Consider the following 21,748-nt stretch of genomic DNA (forward strand, 5'->3'; position numbering starts at 1 on the left):
TCTGAACGGGCCCAATCTCAGAAGGACTTTGAGGTTTCTTGACCGGAAGGTGCTGAGCCTCTGACCGTCTTACGAGAGGATGCTTGGCTGCTCTTCCAATTTCTCCTGTAATCTCGCCCAGGCCTATATGAGCGGGCATCCTTTGATCGCTCTGCAAACTGCTTTCTTGGTTGCTGCTTCTTAGGGCCAAAGAGGCGCCTATCTTGGGGAAGGAGACCTGACTTTCCACCCGTCACTTTAGTAATTGCATTATCCAATTTGTTTCCAAATAAAGAGGAACCTTCAAAAGGGATTTTGCACCAAGCCTGTTTAGAGGCTGGGTCTGCCAGCCAGGGACGCAACCACAGGGCCCGTTTGGCTGTGACAGAAGCCAACATGGATCTGGATAAGAGACGTAACACATCAATGGATGCTTCTCCAAGAAACACAGAAGCTAACTTCAGTTCCTGTACAGGAGAGTTCTCTACTGCATCTTCAGACACACTTCTTAATTTTAGTTCAACATCAGAAACCCAGGTTTCCATGGCCTTAGACATGGCTGCTAGTGCTAGCACAGGTTTACAAGCCGCACCGGCTGTGACATAAATTCTTTTTAAATCCAAGTCCATCTTCCTATCCAGAGGGTCTTTAAAGGACACCGCATTATCCAGCGGGAGTGTAACGTGTTTTGCCAGTCTGGAAACTGCAGCATCAACTAGAGGAGCTGATTCCAGGTGACTGACTTCTTCCGATTTAAAAGGATACAACTTAGACAGTTTGGAGGATAAGGAGGTCTTGCTATCCCCTTTATTCCACTCTTCTAGGATGACATCCTTCAATTCTGACAGGAGCGGAAAGTTTAGCCGCTCTTTCCCCAAATGTTTGAAAAACCTTCTCTGTTTCACTTGTGGGGTACTGGGATCTTCCCATTTCAGAGCCTCTTTGACTGCTCTTATGAGAGGTGCAACAAGGGCAAAATCAAAACCCCCAACTGCACCTTCCTCTTCTTCCGAATCGCTCTCTGAGGATTTCCCGGAAGTGAAGCTTGGCTGAGAGGGACCTTGCTCTTCAGGAGCATCAGCAGGAGAGCTGAGAGTAGCAGACCCAGGTGTGGGACTAGCATTCCACTCTTTCATGGATTGCTGGACAATCCGTTTCACCAGGGATTCCAATCTCTGATCTTCAGACTCTCTTTCACCAGATGCACGAGCGAAACAAGGCTCGCGAAGGGACTTGTCCTCCGGGACATGCGCCCCACAACCCCAACAGGCTCTCTGGGCCATATGGCTACTGTGACGGTGTGTGCGGTGGAGGAGGAATGTGAGCGTCTCCTCTCATGTCTGCTCCCTGATGGAGACTCACGGCGTCTTGACCTTGAAGATGATTCTCTTCGTGGCCTGACAGGGTCTCTTTCTTGACCAGACCTGGAGGAGCTGGGAGAAAGAGAAATCCAGGGAGACACAGGATTTAGCCATGAATCATGAGCCAGCATCCCTCCCTTCATATCCCTCTAAATGTACCAGCACTCACCTGTTGTGAGAGGGCTGGCCACAAGAGGGCGGTGAAGCAGGATCCATGTTTCAGGCAAAACCACAAACTCACTAGGAAGTAGAGCATACAGCGGATCACTACAAGGCAATAAGGAACATTCAGGTGTTGTCCTAATATGCATCCAACCGCTCTCCCCCCCCCCCCCTGCACACCACAAAAAGGTATGCAGCATCCGGTCCCCACATACCTGGTAAACAAACAGACAAGGTACCGGGAAGACGTCGCTATGCCCACAGTGCATTCCCAAATGCTCTGGAGCTGACAGGCGTTTACATTTTCGCGCCAGGATGACGTCAGTGACGGCCGGCCGCGATCGCAAGTGTGCATGCGCGGACCAGGCCTCGCTTCCGATCACGGCGAAGTGCGCATGCGCAAGCAGCGAGCGGAGCTCCATTACCACACAGCGCATGCGTCCGCCGGACTGAGCGGAGGGGAGCAGGAAGGAGATGGCTGGAACGCACGGAGCGTTCCAGCCGCAATTGGGCCACCAGGGATAGCAAAGAAAGATAGTTTGAGACAAACAAACATAACAAAAACACTGCCATGGAGGAGACAAATCTTCAGACCCTGTCAGGATATCCGTCGGCCATCCGAAGCACCACACAGTTATCAGCCAAAGGGGATTTTGAAATGTCACTCACCCGCCCATGGCTGGGCCCTGGACATAGACACCGACTTTTCATTCTGAGGTAAGCCGACCAAATTCCAACAGGAAATAATCCAAATAGTTGGTCCTTGGAGGAGGACAAAAAAGGAACACTGGCTGTGCCTGCAAGCTGAAATTTATAGAGGGGGGTCCTATACCATTGGAGAGGAGGCGGGGTTAACCCACACGTAGGCTGCCATGGAGACTGCCAGGAAAGACTCTTATACAGGTGTTCAGAGTATTTTCATTATGCCTGTAAAAGTGCCTCTATTTTAGCCTATGTGGCCATGCACATATAGGCAGTTACAGGCCTATTTGAAGAGGAGTGTTTACGGCAGAATAAAATGCACCAAAGGTGCGTTCTAGGAGGAACTTTTGCCCAGGAAAAAATGGTATGTGTAAATGTATTCCAATGGCCAGAATAAATGAATATTCTGGCTGGTAAAATGCATTTACACTCATATACGCATAAATGCACATACATATTTAACAATAGAGGCATTTTTTTCTGCCAAATTCTGGCTAAAAAATGCTACTTATTTTCATAAGCCCTTCTGCATGAGGCCTTAAAATGTAATAAGGGTTGCTTTACACTAAGATGGGTCTGCGTTCCTGTGCGATTCCTGTGCGTTCTCTGAAGTGCTATTAGGCAGCCAGTTTATTTGAATGGGTTGCAAATCGCACTGGAACGCACAAAAAGTATTACATGCACTACTTTTGAAAAATGTGATGCACCAAATAGCAATATCAGGTGATGAAGTGCCTGCAAACACATTGGGGTTTATTTACTATAGGCAAATCCACTCTGCACTACAAATGCACTTGGCAGCGCTTTTGGAAGTGTAGTCGCTTTACATCCAAAGGGTGACATGCAAGGAAAATAAAAACAACATTTTTGCATGCACATAATTGAATGATAGAAATCAGCAGAGCTTCCCCTCATTTTAGTTCTTCTCCTTAGGTCTACAGCGACTGCACTTCCAAGTGCACTTGCAGTGTACTTGTAGTGCACAGTGGATCTGCCTTTAGTAAATAAACCCACTTGTATTTGTAGTGGCATTAACAATGTATTGGCACCGGCAGATGGCAAAGGCAATGCATTATGAACGCGCTGTTGGAAACACGTGTTTTGGTGTGATCCTAATACAATTCCAACTTCTATTATTGCACTTATAACCAGTTATTAGTACCTAGATTTATGTCCAACTTTATTTTTTTAGCATTTATAGTCCTTGGAAAGAAACTATCCCTAAATCTGCTAATATTCCTGAAGCACCTACACGACAGCATTTGCTCAAATAGGTGATGACCAGTATGAGAGAAAGTCACATGACTGTAATTTTCAGATCTCACTGGACTCCACTGAAAATAACCGTCTTTTTTTTTTTTTTTTTTTTTAAGGATGTGATCCTAGGGTTTTAGGTTTGTTAATAATAATAATAATAATAATAATAATAATAATAATAATAATAATAATAAGTCCTGGACGCCAGCTGATGCCTCCTTCTCCCTAATTAGTATGGCCTTTTATACATCCCCTCCCAGCATTCGGGCAGCACAGTATCTGCTGTCTGCTCGCTGGAGAGGATCGGTCTGTCCATCTACACATCCTTTAAGGTACAAGTAACAATTTTCTTTAATCTATTCTCGACATTATTTGGCAATCTCAAGTTTTGAGTAATTCCAATACTCATTCCTTTTGCCATACATTGAATTATCAGAATTCTAAACCCAATCCTTTCTTGTGATCCTTTTTTTACCAGCTGTCTGGCTTTAACACCATTTATAAGAGGGACAAGATATGGTACCGTGTTTGGCTTCCTAACTTTATTGGACTTCAGACGCCCATATTGGAGGTCTCGGGTCAGCTTACCCTGTCATACCATCCAAGCTGCATATACATATCAGCAGCTCACACCGCCAGTCAGATCAAGCCCAGCTTCCTTGGTTTTAACCCCTTGTACAAGCTATTTAAGTCTAGACACTGTCAACCCTGTAAGTAATGTTAACACAATATCTTTAAATGTACTTTTTATACATTTAGTATATAATATTCATATACATATTTTTCTGTTAATAGAATACTTACTTGAGCTTCCCCTGAAGAAGAAGAGAAAGTTTATTATCTTCGAAACATGTCGGGTTAAAGTTCTGTCATTTGGTTGATCATTGGTGTCATTTGGTATAGCTTGTATCTGTTTTTAATATCTAATTTTTTGTTTATACACATTCAATAAAATCACCATCATTATCTAAGTTATTTTTGATTATTATAATACTAGATCTTTCTGTGCCTAAAAAGTCCCATTTAGGGGAACCCCTCTCTATGTATAGGTTTGTTAATAGGGCATCATTGCTAATTGGTTGATGTGGGTTCATTCAAAGCTGGTCATACATGTTATAATCTGCTTTTACAATCTTCTTAACCTCCTAGGCGGTAATCCCGAGCGTGACTCGGGGTTGGTTTTTCATATCAGGAGCGGTAACCCCGAGTCACGCTCGGGGTGGATAGGCAGAGAGCGCAGCGGTGTTCTCTTACCTTATCCTGGTGATCCAGCGATGATCTCTCATTGCTGAGATCGCCAGCAGAGAGTCCCGCCGCTCCTCCGTCCACCGTCGGTCTGATCACTTCCTAGTTCCGTTCCCTGCAGCAGCAATGCTGCATGGGAGCGGAACTAGGGAGGGAAATTCAAAAAAAAAAAAAAAAAAACATTGCACAAAACACATAACACATTTTATATTATATATATATATGTATATATATATATATATATATATATATATATATATATATATATATATGTATATATATATATATATATATATATATGCATATATACATATATATGCATATATATATATATGCATATATATATATATATATATATATATATATATATACCGGTATATATATGTATGCATATATATATGTGTATATATGTATATATATATATATATATATATGCACACACACACATATACATATATATATATATATATATATATATAAAATTATATTATTGATTCAATTATAATTCATGCGTTATATATTACACAAATATATATATATATACACATACACACACATATATATATATATATATATATATATATATATATATATATAATATATAATGCATGAATTATAATCTAATCAATAATATAATTTTATTATATATATTATATATTAAATAATAAAATTATATTATTGATTCGATTATAATTCATGCGTTTGTGTTTCAAATTTATCACTAGACTCTTGTTTTGGTCAGGTTTAAGTCAGTAATTACTAAGAATTGTAGGCCTATAATACATAACGCCAAATTTCCATGAAAACAATTGTACCGCTTTTGGTATGTAATTCCTGACATAATCATACCGCCAGGGAGGTTAATGGTGATTAAACAGACGGCTAAATTATCTTTTCTGCTCAATCTCTTCCAATAGGAATATTCAAAATATAGTCGACAACTCATTTGATCGATATACCACACACAAGGAAGTGGAGTTTGATCAATAGTTAAGATACAATCATAATTTATGATTACATGATCACATCTTTGATATGTAATCTCGTAATCTGAATAATAAATTACAATCATATTTATGAATAAAGTATCAAGTATTGCCGATTAATTGTAAAATAATCGATAATATTCTGAACGACTAGGTTTAATAGAATCTGAAAGAAATTGAGTCTAAAGCTGGCCATAGATGGATCAGCAGCGACCGTCTGAATTTTGATCCATCTATGGCAGTTCCTGCTCAACAGAAGTCCATCTGACGATGGACTTCTGTTGAATGGGAGTGTTGGAAACCCTTTCTCTAGTTGTACACTGTCGCAGCATGGAAGAATCCCCCATCCACCTTGCTTGTGTAAGTGAAGGAATCTGTTCAACTTTTTTCATTCAACCTGCCAGCTGAAGAAAAAAATTAAAAGATCAAAGCATAACTTCCCTTTTGTTGAGAAAAAAACATTCCCCTCTGGGTGATCTCAGTACTAGGGATGATCGAACTTTTGAAAAGTTCGGTTCGGCCAGAACATCCGAACTTCCCGAAAGTTCGGCCCGGATTTAAGAAACCCTATTGAAATCAATGGGACCCGAACTTCGGTAATCAAAAAACACAATTTTTAAGCCCTAAAACCCAATAAATGCCCCTAAAATGTGCCTAGGGTTCTGGGTCATGCCCCATTAACTATTAATCACATAAAAAAAGTTCTTAAAAATTTTAATTTTTGATAAAAAAGCCAATTATTGAAAAAAAAAGAGAGATTTTTTGATTTTGACTTTGGATTTAGTATCTGGGGGGTCTAAAAGGTGTACATGTGAAGTTTCAGCTCTGTAGCATGTCCAGAACCATGAAAAAAAAAATTCAGTAGAACAGGGATGTGGGACCCTCCTTTAACACCTATATGATCTTTTTTTCTGGTTCTGGACATGCTACAGAGCTGAAACTTCACAGGTACACCTTTTAGACCCCCCAGACACAAAATCACACAAAAAAAGTTTTTAAAAATTGTCATTTTTGATAAAAAGCCAATTATTGAAAAATTAAAAAAAAAAAAAAAAAGAGAGATTTTTTTTTATTTTTACTTTGGATTTAGTATCTGGTGGGTCTAAAAAGTGTACATGTGAAGTTTCAGCTCTGTAGCATGTCCAGAACCATAAAAAAAAAAGATTGTTTGTATTAGAAAACTTTCAGCACAGGAGTATGGCTTCGCTGCTTTAACACCTTGCCGGTTTAATAGAAGGCATTTCTTTGGGTTCTTTGCAGTCAGGAAAAACATCTGAACTTGTGTATAGTGGTACTGTGCACAAGTTCTGATGTTTTGCCTGCCTCCAAAAACCCCCAAAAAATGCCAGCAAAAACACACCTGGGCATTTTTTTTTTTTGACGCTAGCGTTTTTTTGGCATTTTTTGGGGTTCTTTTGAGGCAGGCAAAACATCTGAACTTGTGTATAGTGGTATATATACACACATAATTATATGTATATAGACACCTAGCCATATATAGGTGTGATAGTAGCAGAAATATATTACTGTAAATGATTTCATTAGCGCAAGCATATATTTCTGCTACTATCACACCTATATATGTCTAGGTGTGTATATAAATATATGGATGTGTGTATATACACCACTATACACAAGTTCAGATGTTTTGCCTGCCTCCAAAACCCCCAAAAAATGCCAGCAAAAACACACTTGGGCATTTTTTTTTGACGCTAGCGATTTTTTGGCATTTTTTTGGGTTCTTTTGAGGCAGGCAAAACATCTGAACTTGTGTATAGTGGTATATATACACACATAATCATATGTATATAGACACCTAGCCATATATAGGTGTGATAGTAGCAGAAATATATTACTGTAAATGATTTCATTAGCGCAAGCATATATTTCTGCTACTATCACACCTATATATGTCTAGGGGTATATATACAGACATATATGTGTATATATACCCCCTATACACATGTTCAGATGTCATGTCTGACATCAAACATGTCCTCAAAAAAGCACTGGCAGTGGCAGCCCCTGCAGCATAAAAAATGCTTGGCTGGTGAGAAGCCATATTCCAGTTCCGAAGCAACTCAGAGAAATGATAATTTCTCTGTAGCGGTCACCCTGCAATGGAAGGGTTTTGTCACCCTGCCATAGCAGTCACTGTCAGTTAACCCTACACTACACTACGGTCCCCTTACACTTAACACTTTCCCTACAGAAACTAAATTTTTGAAGCTAACTAAAGTGTAAAGGAGCACTCTAACTACACTAGATATCCCTTTCCTCACACTAATAAATAGCTAAACGACACTTTTAAAGTAAAATTAACAGAACTGCTTCCACTCTCTTCCATGTCCAGTATAACAATGCTAGGAATATGGCGGGGGCGATCTTATATACTGGGGGGCGTATTCACTAATGATTGGTCTAGGGACCCCCTAGTCACTCCAATCACATTCCTAGCATTCTCCTGCCCCCTCAATTGGCTTTTGCTAATGGTTCTGGTCCAATCACGGGCTTTTAAAGCCCATTTCCTGAAGCATTGCATTTTGGTCGGTTCTGGTTGCCGAATTCCGAACTTTTTGGGCAAAAAGTTCTAAATTCGGCCGAACCTCGAACACCCAATGTTCGGGCCGAACCGATGGTCGACCCGAACTGTTCGATCATCCCTACTCAGTACATTGCATGGATTTTAACAAACGTTGTTGCAGATTCCTACCTTTTGTTATTCTGAAGAAATCCCTGTTTGTCCCTCTGTGCCTCTGTGCTGAGTGGGTCTAATGAGAGTGGTTTCATAATTATCTATCAGCTGTGGCAGCTGCAGGGCTCTAATGAGGAAAGCTTCTTGGCCTGCATCCCTTTAGACGTGTTCCTATTGGGATTATCTCACCAAAAATTACATTTTTGTTGCATGGGATGCTAGAAATCTGACTTGTATCTTAGGAAGACTTCTGGAAAAATTGGTGAGCCAATCACACAAGCAGGAAATGCTGTTTCTGGGGTGTGGTCAGTACACATTCTGTGTACAGAACAGTTCCAGGTAGCCATATAGCATTGCATGTTCAGAAAATTACAGCAGCTGCAGATGGAAAAGGAAAGGTAATTTTTAATAACATTCAATTACAATATGATTTGTGTCACAATTGTATACGCTGTATTGTTTTTTCTTTATTTGTTAATTTTTTTTCCCCACAAAAGTTCAGTTACCCTTTAATTCTCTAGCTGTCATTTTTCCAGGCTGCAAGCCGCCACCAGAGGGAGCATCGATCGCCAAGAGCTGTAGACAATGCATAAAGACCCCAGTATCTGGCAAGCGACATAATTCCTCTCTTACAATATTTTGGTGGGTACCCAGTCACTTGATGACACTTTATTTATATTTTATAACATATTCTACTTTTTTTACCACCACTCTGTTCCCTGTTCTCAGGGACACTTCATCACACACTCACTTTATTTTATTTTTCACATTAATTTTTTATCCACTTGTTTGTCCCTAGTTATTTGCTTCATCTCTGTTTGCCCTTGCCCCTCCCCCTCTTTTTTTTTTCCTTTTTTCCTTTCTTTATGGTATTCACATTCAGGTCTCTGCTGTAATACAATGACATATATATATATATATATATATATTTTTTTTTTCAGTTTTTTTGCTATTATTACCCTGTGATAAAGCTTTTTACTTTTATTGATATACATACTTACTTTTTCCAGTTCAGAGACTTGGAAACCAAGGGATATCTTCACACACATATGTATTATACCTATTACCTATCTTCTACCCAAGTGGGGTGCTGCATGGTCCCGCTCCTTCAGCTCCCGGACCAGACTATTTTGCCACCGCCTCATGGTAGCATTGTTTCAACCATTCCGGCTTAGCCGATATGTAAGTAAGGTTTCTCCCCATTAGGGTTGTTTATGAGTTTCCATACCTCATTGACTATTACTTTGTACATTTCAAATTAACACCATGTATATATATATATATATATATATATATATATATATATATATATATATATATACAGTATATATATCTTTTAGACATGCTTATGCGCATCTACTCCCGATGAGTGGGAAAATATGACTCATGAAACGCGTCGAGTTCAAAAGATGCTTCAAATTCATTATGTAACATTACTGCTGCTACCTATCAGCATGTTTACTACAGGCATACCCTGTTTTACGTACAATCACTTTATGTACATTCGCAAGTATGGACACAGCTTGGTCAGGCACTACTCCTGTTTTTTTAACTTTGGCATCGATAGGAAATCTTGGTCAGCTTGACATGGCACTGCTTCCAGTTTTTAACGTTGGTGTCTATGGGAAATTTTGCTCTACTTGGCATGGCACTGCTCCCTATCTAACATTGGCGTTTATGGAAAACCTTGTTTAGCTTGACATGGCACTGCTCTAAAATCATAAGTGACATAGACACCAAACTTGGGGAGCACCGAGAGGGCACCCAGCACTACAACACATCCTATTTTGTGGCTGGCCATCTTGCATTGGTAATCAACCATGTCATAGTCCTGGGTCCCCTTAACGTGCTCCCCAAGCTTGGTGTCCTTGTCCCTTATGGTTTGGGAGCAGTGCCATGTCAAACTGACCAAGATTTCCTATAGAGCTAGTGTATTTACTTGCATTGAGAAGTGAAAAAAGGTGTTGCTTCACTCTAAGTACTTTTTCGTTTTACATACAAGCTCTGGTCCCATTGTGTACTTAAAAGTGGGGTATGCCTGTACTATGTATTGCATTATGTCTGTATTGATGACGTATTGGCACATGTATATGCTATTTAGTATGATGTTCTTTTATACCCTCAATAAATTTGTAATCTTATTCACTACAAGTGACCATTGTGTTCACCTCACTTAAAGTCCCAGGGCAACCATGTTTGTTTTTCTATGATGTCTAATGTGATGTGGGGATCAAAAGTTCCCTAAAACACCACATTATGCAAGACGCCCCTTTCCCCAAAAGCATTACCAAGACATTTTACGTTGACTGAAGTCAAAGAATGCAATGTTTCAAGCATATTTCAATACACTTCAATAAGTAACGGGTGTGATGTGGGGTAGCGTTGTGCTGAAAGCAAGGTGCTGTTAATAGCTAAAACGCCGCGATTATGTAGCGATTTTACCGCAATTTTACCAGTTTACAGTGTGATTCTCAAAAAATGCGTCAGAAACACAATGCGGGGTCATTTTTAATGCGTTCTTCGGGAGGTGCTGGCCAAAAATGCAGCAAGCAGGATTTTTATTACCGCTTCAAAAGGTGCTGATAGTATCCAACAATAAATTCATATTCATTTGAATTCCTGATATTCATAAAAAAATTGAATATAATACAAGTGCATGCTGAATTTTTGGTTTTGGTTTTGGTTTCACTTATTTTTCATGTAGATAGTATTCACTGAGCTTGCACTATTAGTACCTTCCTATTGGTATAGCATTATTATATGATATCCTTTTAATATATGCACATTAGCACTTTTGAATCTTTGAAATAGCTCCTATTACTTCGTTTTAGTAAAACCTAAGTCGATTTTGTGGTCAGATTGTAATATAATGACACACGATCAGAAAATCGTACAACCAATACCACTTTCGAAGTGATTGTATGATAATCTGATCATTAGTACACACCTTTCATCCGACAAACACAAAGATTTTTCCCGTACGATACCAGATTGCGCAATTTTTATTTAATCAGTACAGTTTTCTTCTGAAAATACAATACAATTACATGACATCACTTCCGAATTTTTATTCTGTCGTACGAGAATTTTCGTACTTTAGTAACCTATTCGTTTTCGATATGGAGACTCGCATTCAAAAAAAAAAACAACAGACGATCATTTGTCCAATAATCTCATCGTGTGTACTAGGCTTTAGGCCAGGGCTGTCTTTTTTTTTTTTTTTTACGATCAAGGAGAGCTTTATTGAAAAACAAATTGTACAGAATTACAGGAACAAGAAGTAAAATCACCCATAGAGTAATGTAACAGTATATACACAATTTTCAACACAGAGTACATAGCATAAAGAAAGTACAACAGGAAGACATCTTCATCCATAAACCCCACCTTCAGAGCCGTGTCCAGCTCCCATCCGTTAAGGAGGGGATCCAGCCCAGTGCTACAACAGACCTTTGAAAGACAGGGGGAGAAAGACAGGGGGGGAAGCAAGGGAAGAAGAGAGGGGGAGAAGAAGGGGAAAAGTCAAGAGAGCGGGGGGGGGGGGAGAAAAAAGAAAAGCGAGGGAAGAGAGGAAGGCAAGTAGATGGAAAGAACGAGAAGACTACAGAAGAAGGCAATGCATGCCACTAGTAGTCCAGGGGGGCCAGACCTTGTCATACTTCCAGGGACATCCCCGACTCATATATGTAAGTTTATACATGGGCAGATCCGCATCAATCAGCCTCTCCCAAGAAGACAGACCCGGAGGGGAGGGTGAAGACCATTTTAACAGAATCTCTTTCTTGGCATAATATAACAAGCAGGAGATCAACAATTTAGAGTGGTGGGATCGTTGTTCATCATGGTGTAGTCCTAGTAGTGCCAAGGTAGGGGAGACCGGGAGGGAGAGCTGCAGACGGGCATTTATCTCCACAAAAACTCCAGCCCAATAACTTGCAATTATCGGACAGTCCCAAAACATATGCAGCTATGTGCCCTGTTGCGTGTGACAGCAAGGACAGCTAGGATCACGGGCATGATATATACAGTGCAGCCATACAGGAATGTAGTAGACCCTATGCAGAAATTTGACTTGTATCAGTCTACCTCTAATAACAAGTTTAGGACTAAGCTTGAGACAGCCCTCCCAATCATCCCTCTCCAAGGACGGAAGATCCGTCTTCCTTAAATTCCATAATTGTTTAATCCTGGAGGAGTTAGTTCCCAGGAGCGACTAATAGAGGGACAGGCCAGGGCTGCCTTAATGCATGGGCACCGCCCAGGGGCCCTAGGTGCATGGGGGCCCTATGATAATTCTGCATTACATCATTGTATTTGCCAACTGTCCTGGATTTGCAGGGACAGTCACACATTTTACTAAGCTGTACCCCCCACCCCATACTGTGCCTTTTATCCTCCCCACCTGTATTGTACCCTTTGCGTTGATTAGTCTTTGATTTGTAGCACGTTTTCTCATTGTTTAAAATTGATTTAATTGAAGGTACTAATGAATATACAGTATGTTTCATGCTATCAACCTTTTCTACTTTAATTCTTGAGAGTAGGTGCGTAAATTGGGGCAGGATTGTAGGGGCCCGCGTTTAATACTTTGCCCAGGGGCCCATGATGCTCATAAAACGGCCCTGCTTTAGGTGATAGCCTACTCCAGGACATTGCTAAAGTTGAAATTCCAAGATGTGAGCTGTCCCTTTTGGATGTGAAGGCAAAGGAGAAGCGTTGAGGAGCTGAGAAGAGAAGCCCAGGGAGGGAGGGAGGGAGTGGGAAGCTGAGCACTGAGAGCAGCACAAGGGAGGGAGGGAGGGGAGAGCTCCTGCAGACCACGGTGCTCTGATGCTGCCTCTGCTTCTGTCACTGCTGCACTGTCCCCACCGCTGCTCTCTGTCACTGCCTGGACCCGGCTGGCTGGGAGAGGCCATGTGAAAGGTAAGCCATGTGTGTGCTGATGCCCAGGGAGGGGATGGCACTGGGTGGCAGTGTGCATTGTTTGCCATGTGATCTCAGGATTCCCTGGCTGGGGGAAGTTATTGATTGACATGTTTGTGTTGTCTGGGTCTGCATGCTGTCTCCTGGCTGCCCCATAGATGGGCTGTCATGGGACAGGATCCCTGCTACCTGTTACTGGTGACACTTCTCAGGAAGTCTATTCTTCATCCAGATGTCACTTTACTCATCCACGTGTGTATGTGTGTGTATGGAGGGAGGGGGGATTACTATCACTGCTACTATCATTATTGATTTTTTTTTACAATCATTATTTATAATATTTCTACTGGTGTAAAATAATTGTTTTTATACAGTTTGCTACAGATCTGACTTTTGGGATCTCCCTCTGTTACTTATTTCATTCAGTTGACAGTGCAGTCACCAGACCAAATATTTACTGCAGTCCACATTGACAGATAGCTCAGTTACTGAGCAGATGACACTCTACAGGGCTGATCAGTGCCTAGAATTGGAGTTTGATCTCTGATATAACGAAGATCTTTGCCCCCTGATCTAACACAGCTGTCATATAGCACCAGCATAGAGCGATGGGCAGTACAAGGCACCTGTCATATAGCACCAGCATAGAGCGATGGGCAGTACAAGGCACCTGTCATATAGCACCAGCATAGAGCGATGGGCAGTACAAGGCACCTGTCATATAGCGCCAGCATAGAGCGATGGGCAGTACAAGGCACCTGTCATATAGCGCCAGCATAGAGCGATGGGCAGTACAAGGCACCTGTCATATAGCGCCAGCATGGAGCGATGGGCAGTACAAGGCACCTGTCATATAGCGCCAGCATAGAGCGATGGGCAGTACAAGGCACCTGTCATATAGCACCAGCATAGAGCGATGGGCAGTATAAGGCACCTGTCATATAGCACCAGCATAGAGCGATGGGCAGTACAAGGCACCTGTCATATAGCGCCAGCATACAGCGATGGGCAGTACAAGGCACCTGTCATAAAGCGCCAGCATAGAGCGATGGGCAGTACAAGGCACCTGTCATATAGCACCAGCATAGAGCAATGGGCAGTACAAAGCACCTGTCATATAGCGCCAGCATGGAGCGATGGGCAGTACAAGGCACCTGTCATATAGCGCCAGCATAGAGCGATGGGCAGTACAAGGCTCCTGTCATATAGCACCAGAATAGAGCGATGGGCAATACAAGGCACCTGTCATATAGCACCAGCATAGAGCGATGGGCAGTACAAGGCACCTGTCATATAGCACCAGCATAGAGCGATGGGCAGTACAAGGCACCTGTCATATAGCGCCAGCATAGAGCGATGGGCAGTACAAGGCTCCTGTCATATAGCACCAGAATAGAGCGATGGGCAATACAAGGCACCTGTCATATAGCACCAGCATAGAGCGATGGGCAGTACAAGGCACCTGTCATATAGCACCAGCATAGAGCGATGCGCAGTACAAGGCACCTGTCATATAGCACCAGCATAGAGCGATGGGCAGTACAAGGCACCTGTCAAATAGCACCAGCATAGAGCGATGGGCAGTACAAGGCACCTGTCTTATAGCACCAGCATAGAGCGATGGGCAGTACAAGGCAGCAAGGATTTAATTCAAAGCAATGGAAAATCAGTGATCATGTATATGGGAGGTGGATAAAGAAGAGGCCAATGATCAAGGCCCCTGCATCCCTGTGACCGTCATACAATCTGATTGTATGATTGCCATACACGCTTTGATAAATGATCAGTTTTTATTCTGGTCAATCCCTCCTAAAAGGAAGAATCCTATAGTCCACCTTCCTTTTGATCAATAGAGGGAAGTGGATGTTAATCAATAGTTGGAAGATACAATTGTAAGTTATCAATCTTTGTTCCCACCGTATCATCTCACAATCTGATTGATTGAAATACGATCATATTTATGAACAAAGCATCCGGGGGCTGCTGGTGCAAAATGATTGATTATTTTCCACCCTTGTCAATTGATCAAATCTGATCTAAATTGAGTCTAAGGGAAGCCATACACACTTTGGTAAATGATTGACTTCTTTTCCAAAAGATCTTTTCCAATATGAATAGTGGATCTATAGTCAGCAACCCATTTGATCAATATGATAAACATGGGTAAGTGGATTCTGATTGATAGTTAAGATATGATTATAATTTATGATTGTAAGTTATCATTTATTATCATTTTCATTATGTCATTTTATAAATTGATAGATCAAAATTCAATCATAATCATGAAAAATCAACTGATCATTTTTCCCCCTGGCTGATCAGATTGTTCAAATTTGATTTAAATTGAGTCTAAACCAATCAGAAGAGAAGTTGTGGCTATTTGATTGTTTGAAATTTTATCATATTTTGTTGAATCACACGTTGATCAAATAATAAACTTGAAGCATGTATGTCCACCATAAGATGATCAGAAGGAAAATGATGATTATTTGCTGAATCAGTTATTTTGATCACATCGATTGGATATTAAAATCACCTAAACAATCCATTCAAATTGTTTTCAATCAGCCAGGTCCTTGTACTACATGTAAAATATATTTTACAATCAGATTGTATAGTAGTGGATGGTCAGTTTAATACCAATTGGATATGATGTTCAATTCACAGGATGACATTCCTTCTTTAAAAAAAAAAAAGTGACAGTTATTTTTAGTATGGTCCAATGAGATCTGAAAAAATGACAGTCACGTGTCTGAGCCTAAATATCCTTATCCTTCAGTAACGTGTCATAAATTGAAACTTCTGTTTCTGTTCACCTGACTACACTGAATCTGTGTTTGCTGCTTCTGACTGCCTTGTGCAGCGTGTAATGTTACGTGTCTTTCACCTGGCGCTGACCAGATTGTCAGTAATGTCAGAAATGGGTCAGTGTGCCCTCGGTGACCCCCAGCTTCCGATCCCTTAATTGTATTAGTGCATTAGTTGTAGTGATTACAACAGGAGGTCATCCTGTCCCCTCCCCCTCCCCTTCCCATGCATCAACTTCCAGCATTGCTTTACCTTTTTTATCAGTACATAATCCTCCTGCAGATTGGTTTGTAGGGAAATAGATTGTATTATGTTTGTATTGTGGGAGCAGAGAGAGAGATCCTGACAGCAATCATACTTCCACATCACTCTGCTTTACTCCTACTCTTCAGGCTCTGATAGTAAACAGCTCTGACAGGGGAAGTGCAAGATCCAGGGGAGAGCTTTACAGGGTCTCAAATCTGCACATCACACGAGCTTCGCTAAAAGAGGCACCTTTAATCATCCGCTAAAAGCACCTTCCTTCACCCAGAATCATCCGCTAAAAGCACCTTCCTTCACCCAGAATCATCAGCTAAAATCACCTTCCTTCACCCAGAATCATCCGCTAAAAGCACCTTCCTTCACCCAGAATCATCCGCTAAAAGCACCTTCCTTCACCCAGAATCATCCGCTAAAAGCACTTTCCTTCACCCAGAGTCATCCGCTAAAAGCACCTTCCTTCACCCAGAATCATCCGCTAAAAGCACCTTCCTTCACCCAGAATCATCCGCTAAAAGCACCTTCCTTCACCCAGAATCATCCGCTAAAAGTACCTTGCTTATGCCAAAATTATCTGCTAAAGGCACCTTCCTTCACCCAGAATCATCTGCTAAAAGCACCTTCCTTCACCCAGAATCATCTGCTAAAAGCACCTTCCTTCACCCAGAATTATCCGCTAAAGGCACCTTCCTTCTCCCAGAATCATCCGCTAAAAGCACCTTCCTTCACCCAGAATTATCCGCTAAAGGCACCTTCCTTCACCCAGAATCATCCGCTAAAAGCACCTTCCTTCACCCAGAATCATCCGCTAAAAGCACCTTTCTTCACCCAGAATTATCCACTAAAGGCACCTTCCTTCACCCAGAATCATCCGCTAAAAGCACCTTCCTTCACCCAGAATTATCCGCTAAAAGCACCTTCCTTCTCCCAGAATCATCCGCTAAAAGCACCTTCCTTCACCCAGAATTATCCGCTAAAGGCACCTTCCTTCACCCAGAATCATCCGCTAAAAGCACCTTCCTTCACCCAGAATCATCTGCTAAAAGCACCTTCCTTCACCCAGAATCATCCCCTAAAAGCACCTTCCTTCACCCAGAATTATCTGCTAAAAGCACCTTCCTTCACCCAGAATCATCTGCTAAAAGCACCTTCCTTCACCCAGAATCATCCGCTAAAAGCACCTTCCTTCGCCCAGAATTATCTGCTAAAAGCACCTTCCTTCACCCAGAATCATCTGCTAAAAGCACCTTCCTTCACCCAGAATCATCCCCTAAAAGCACCTTCCTTCACCCAGAATTATCCGCTAAAAGCACCTTCCTTCACCCAGAATCATCCGCTAAAAGTACCTTGCTTCTGCCAAAATGATCTGCTATAGGCGCCTTCCTTCACCCAGAATTATCTGCTAAAAGCACCTTCCTTCACTCAGAATTATCTGCTAAAAGAACCTTCCTTCTTCCAGAATTATCTGCTAAAAGCACCTTCCTTCACCCAGAATTATCTGCTAAAAGCACCTTCCTACTCCCAGAATTCTTTGCAAAAAGCAACTTCCTTCATTCAGAATTATCTATCTATCTATCTATCTATCTATCTATCTATCTATCTATCTATCTATCTATCTATCTATCTATCTATCTATCTATCTATCTATCTATCTATCTATCTATCTATCTATCTATCTATCTATCTATCTATCTATCTATCTATCTATCTATCTATCTATCTATCTATCTATCTATCTATCTATCTATCTATCTATCTATCTATCTATCTCACATTTGGACACAACATATACTGTAGGCAGAATACTACAAAGTAAACAAATACAGTTTTTCTTCCTCCTGGCTGCCATACTAATCCTTTTATTTTCATATTATGTGGAAGTGGTCGGTCCCACAGACAACTCGGGCACTGAGAAGAGTGTTGTGGTGTGCAGTGTGTAGGGGCAGCGAGGGGCGCTGTGATGTGATGTCACAATGCATTGCACTGTTTACTTTTTTCTTTTTTTAGTTCTATTGAAGTGTCACAAGACACTTTTTTCAATGCAGCACATTGCGCTGTGGTGAGCTGTGCTGTCTAAAAAGACAAGATACAGACCTACATATGCTCTGTACATTGCATTGCAGTGTAAAAATCCCACAGGACCTATTTTATTGTGTGTAAAGATGACATACAGAGCGGAGAATTGCAATGTGTAAAGATATTTTACATGCATGCTACATTTTACACAGAAGCCACCACCAAGCATGCATATGTCCTTTCACAGAGCATGTGCTGATCTGTGCAGATCAACAGACATGGTGAGAACGAGGCCTTACTGAGCTACAACAAGCATGTGGCAAGTGAAGTCAAAACTCCAGATGTTCATATTTATTGAGGGTCAGTGACGGAGAACATTTTGAAACCACGGGATCAGCATGATATCCAGTCTAGCTAACATTTCCAGAAGTAGAGGTCTGCTGGCTGTTCCCTCAGTACAGTTCTGTTTGTTACTGCAGTGAATATGGGTGATGTATTCAGACAGGGAACTGTAAAATCACTTTATGAAAAGGTCATTTTTTATCTTGACTCAAAGCCAAATGTGCTAAACCTACCTGTGTTCCCTGTGGCAGAAAACATAAAGCTGTTGTTTAGTGTCCTTGGTGTGAAACAGTGCAGGTAGGGGAAGTTTCCATTGAAAGTTAAAGCTCTTTCTTTATTAATTTGATACCCTGGATGTGAAGAATACATGCACAAAGATACTAAGTGAAGCCCATATTATGTTTGTTTCCCTAATAATAAAGGATGTGGTATTTATTGTGTACTTTATGTATTGTGTACTTTATGTATTGTGTCCTTTATGTACTTGCATTTCAAGGCATTATTTATTTCATTTCTCCCTACAAGTCTGGTTCTTATTCCTTAAGAAGGTGATTTAATAACGGCTTGTCCACAGGGCTCTTCCATTAGGGACCTTTCACGCAAACTCTATGTGCATTTTTAAGGTGCTTTTAGTGTGCTTTTTATGCATTTGTGGTGCCCTTTCTGGTTTCCTAACTCCCAGCATGCACCTGTGAAACATGACTTAGCCGCTTCCAGACCGCCCCACGTATAAATACTGCGGCAGGGCGGCCCTTCAGCGCAAAATCATTTACCTGTACGTCTTTTTTTTCTAGGGGCTCTGGGGCCCACATGGGCTCCGCCGGCAACCCACTCCCGCTGTGATTGGACATTGTACGCCAGCATCCAGTGATCATTTCCAAGAGGGACAGAACGGTGATCTGTCTATGTAAACAAGGCAGATCGCCGTTCTGTCAGAGGGGAAGATGGAAATCTTGTGTTTCTGGTAAGCAGAAACACAAATCTCTGTTTTTCCCCAGTAAAAGCATCCCCCACACAGTTAGGAAGCACTCCCAGGGAACACATGTAACCCTTTGATCACCCCTGATGTTAACCCCCTTCCTTGCCAGTGTCATTGGTACATTGATAGTGCATTTTTTTCACCACTGATAACTGTATTGGTTGTCACTGGTCCCCAAAAAATGTCACTTAGTTTCAGATTTGTCCGCCGCAAATGTCGCAGTCCCGCTAAAAACCACTGATCACCGCCATTACTAGTAAAAAAAAAATAAAAATTCCATAAATCTATCACATAGTTTGTAGATGCTATAACTTTTGTGCAAACCAATCATTATACACTTATTGCTACATTACCAATCTAATTTAAAAATGTCACCAAAACTGTCCTCTTTGGCTCTCCCAATATCTCCTGCTCTCTAGCTCCCTTGTCTACACCTCCAAGACATATCCAGATCCTCTTCCATCCTCTGGAACTCTCTACCCCATCATGTTAGACTATTTCCTACTCTGTCTACCTTTACAAGATCCCTGAAAAACCCATCTCTTCAGGGAGGCTTATCTCACCTTCACCAAATAATCTGTAGTTTTGCATTCTCCATAAGGTCACCCCTAACAGAGGTTTACATTTTATCACTTGGCATTACCTTTTAGATTGTAAGCTCTCACAAACAGGGCCCCACTATCCCTCTTATATCCAATTTAATTGTAACTGTACTGTCTTTATTTTGTAAAACAATGTGAAAAGTGTTGGCCCTATTTAAATCCTGTATAAGAATAATATAGTTTGCATTTAGGTATTTTTGTACCCCAGTCCACCAGTGTGCCTTTTGTTTGCATTTGCTGATCCTGGAACACATCTGTTGGTGATGCTGGAACAGCCTGCTTGCTGCCTCTTGCAATTTATATGACAAAAATATGCCAGTATTGTATTAGGAATTTTCCCAAAGCCTCCAATCAGATTTAAAGCTGTGCTGAAAGTTTGAATTTGATTGGTGATGCAGGAAGCAGAGAGAGAGAGGAGTGTACACAGCACAGACTTCAGGATATACAATACTTCAGTGCTGTGAGTAATTCTGCATAAAGGTTTGCATGTTTATTTAATAGGGGGTTACACATAACTCTGATTAAGGCTCCATTCACACTTGTACAACTCCAAATTTAGTGGAGAAGGATCTGGGGGTTTTGGTAGATCCTAAGCCTAATAATAGCATTCAATGCCAGGCTGCGGTTTCCAAAGCAAGCAAAGTCCTTTCTTGTATTAAGAGAGGCTAAACTCCAGAGAGAGTGATATCATTTTGCCCCTGTACAAATCATTAGTAAGACCTAATCTGGAATATGCAGTTTAGTTTTGGACACCAGTTCTCAAAAAGGATATCGGGGAACAAGAGAAAGTGCAGAGAAGGGCAACCAAACTGATAAGAGGCATGGAGGAGCTCAGCTATGAGAAAATATTAGAGGAACTGAATGTATTCTCTCTTGAGAAGAGGAGATTAAGGGGGGATATGATCAACATGTATAAATACATAAGGGGTCTATATAGTGAACTTGGTGTTGAGTTGTTCACTTTAAGGTCAACACAGAGGGCAATGACGCACTCTTTACCTCTAGAGGAAAAGAGATTTCATCTCCAAATACGGAAAGGTTTCTTCACCGTAAGAGCTTTGAAAATGTGGAATAGACTCCCTCCAGAGGTGGTTCTGGCTAGCTCACTAGATTGCTTTAAAATAGGCCTGGATTCTTTTCTAATTGTTCATATTATAAATGGGTACTAACATTTATAGGTAAAGTTGATCCAGGAAATATCTAATTGCCTCTCGGGGGATCAGGAAGGAATTTTTTTGACCTGCTGTAGCAAATTGGATCATGCTTTACTGGAGTTTTTCACCTTTATCTGGGTCAACTGTTTGTATAGGATTGTGTATATGGAATTGTATGGCTTTTTTTTTTTCTGTTTTAGGCCCCTTTCACACTTAGGGGCAGTGCTGTATCTTGGCCTAGGCCAACAAGGCCTAGGCCTAGGGCAGCACTTTGCA

General features: G+C 41.2%; 1 protein-coding gene across 2 annotated transcripts in view; it reads left to right on the forward strand.

Annotated features, from left to right (window-relative positions):
• The first annotated feature begins 13,220 nt into the window (after nt 1–13,220).
• RARB (retinoic acid receptor beta) overlaps nt 13,221–21,748 on the forward strand; it is a 1,055,941-nt gene continuing 1,047,413 nt past the window's right edge. For both annotated transcript variants that reach the window (XM_082257327.1, XM_082257328.1), the window contains exon 1: nt 13,221–13,310. The gene's annotated coding sequence lies outside the window, so the exon portion shown is untranslated. The remainder of the gene's footprint in view (nt 13,311–21,748) is intronic.

This window comes from Pelophylax lessonae (genome assembly GCF_965119305.1).
Source record: "Pelophylax lessonae genome assembly, chromosome: 5".
NCBI classification, from domain to species: Eukaryota; Metazoa; Chordata; class Amphibia; order Anura; family Ranidae; genus Pelophylax; species Pelophylax lessonae.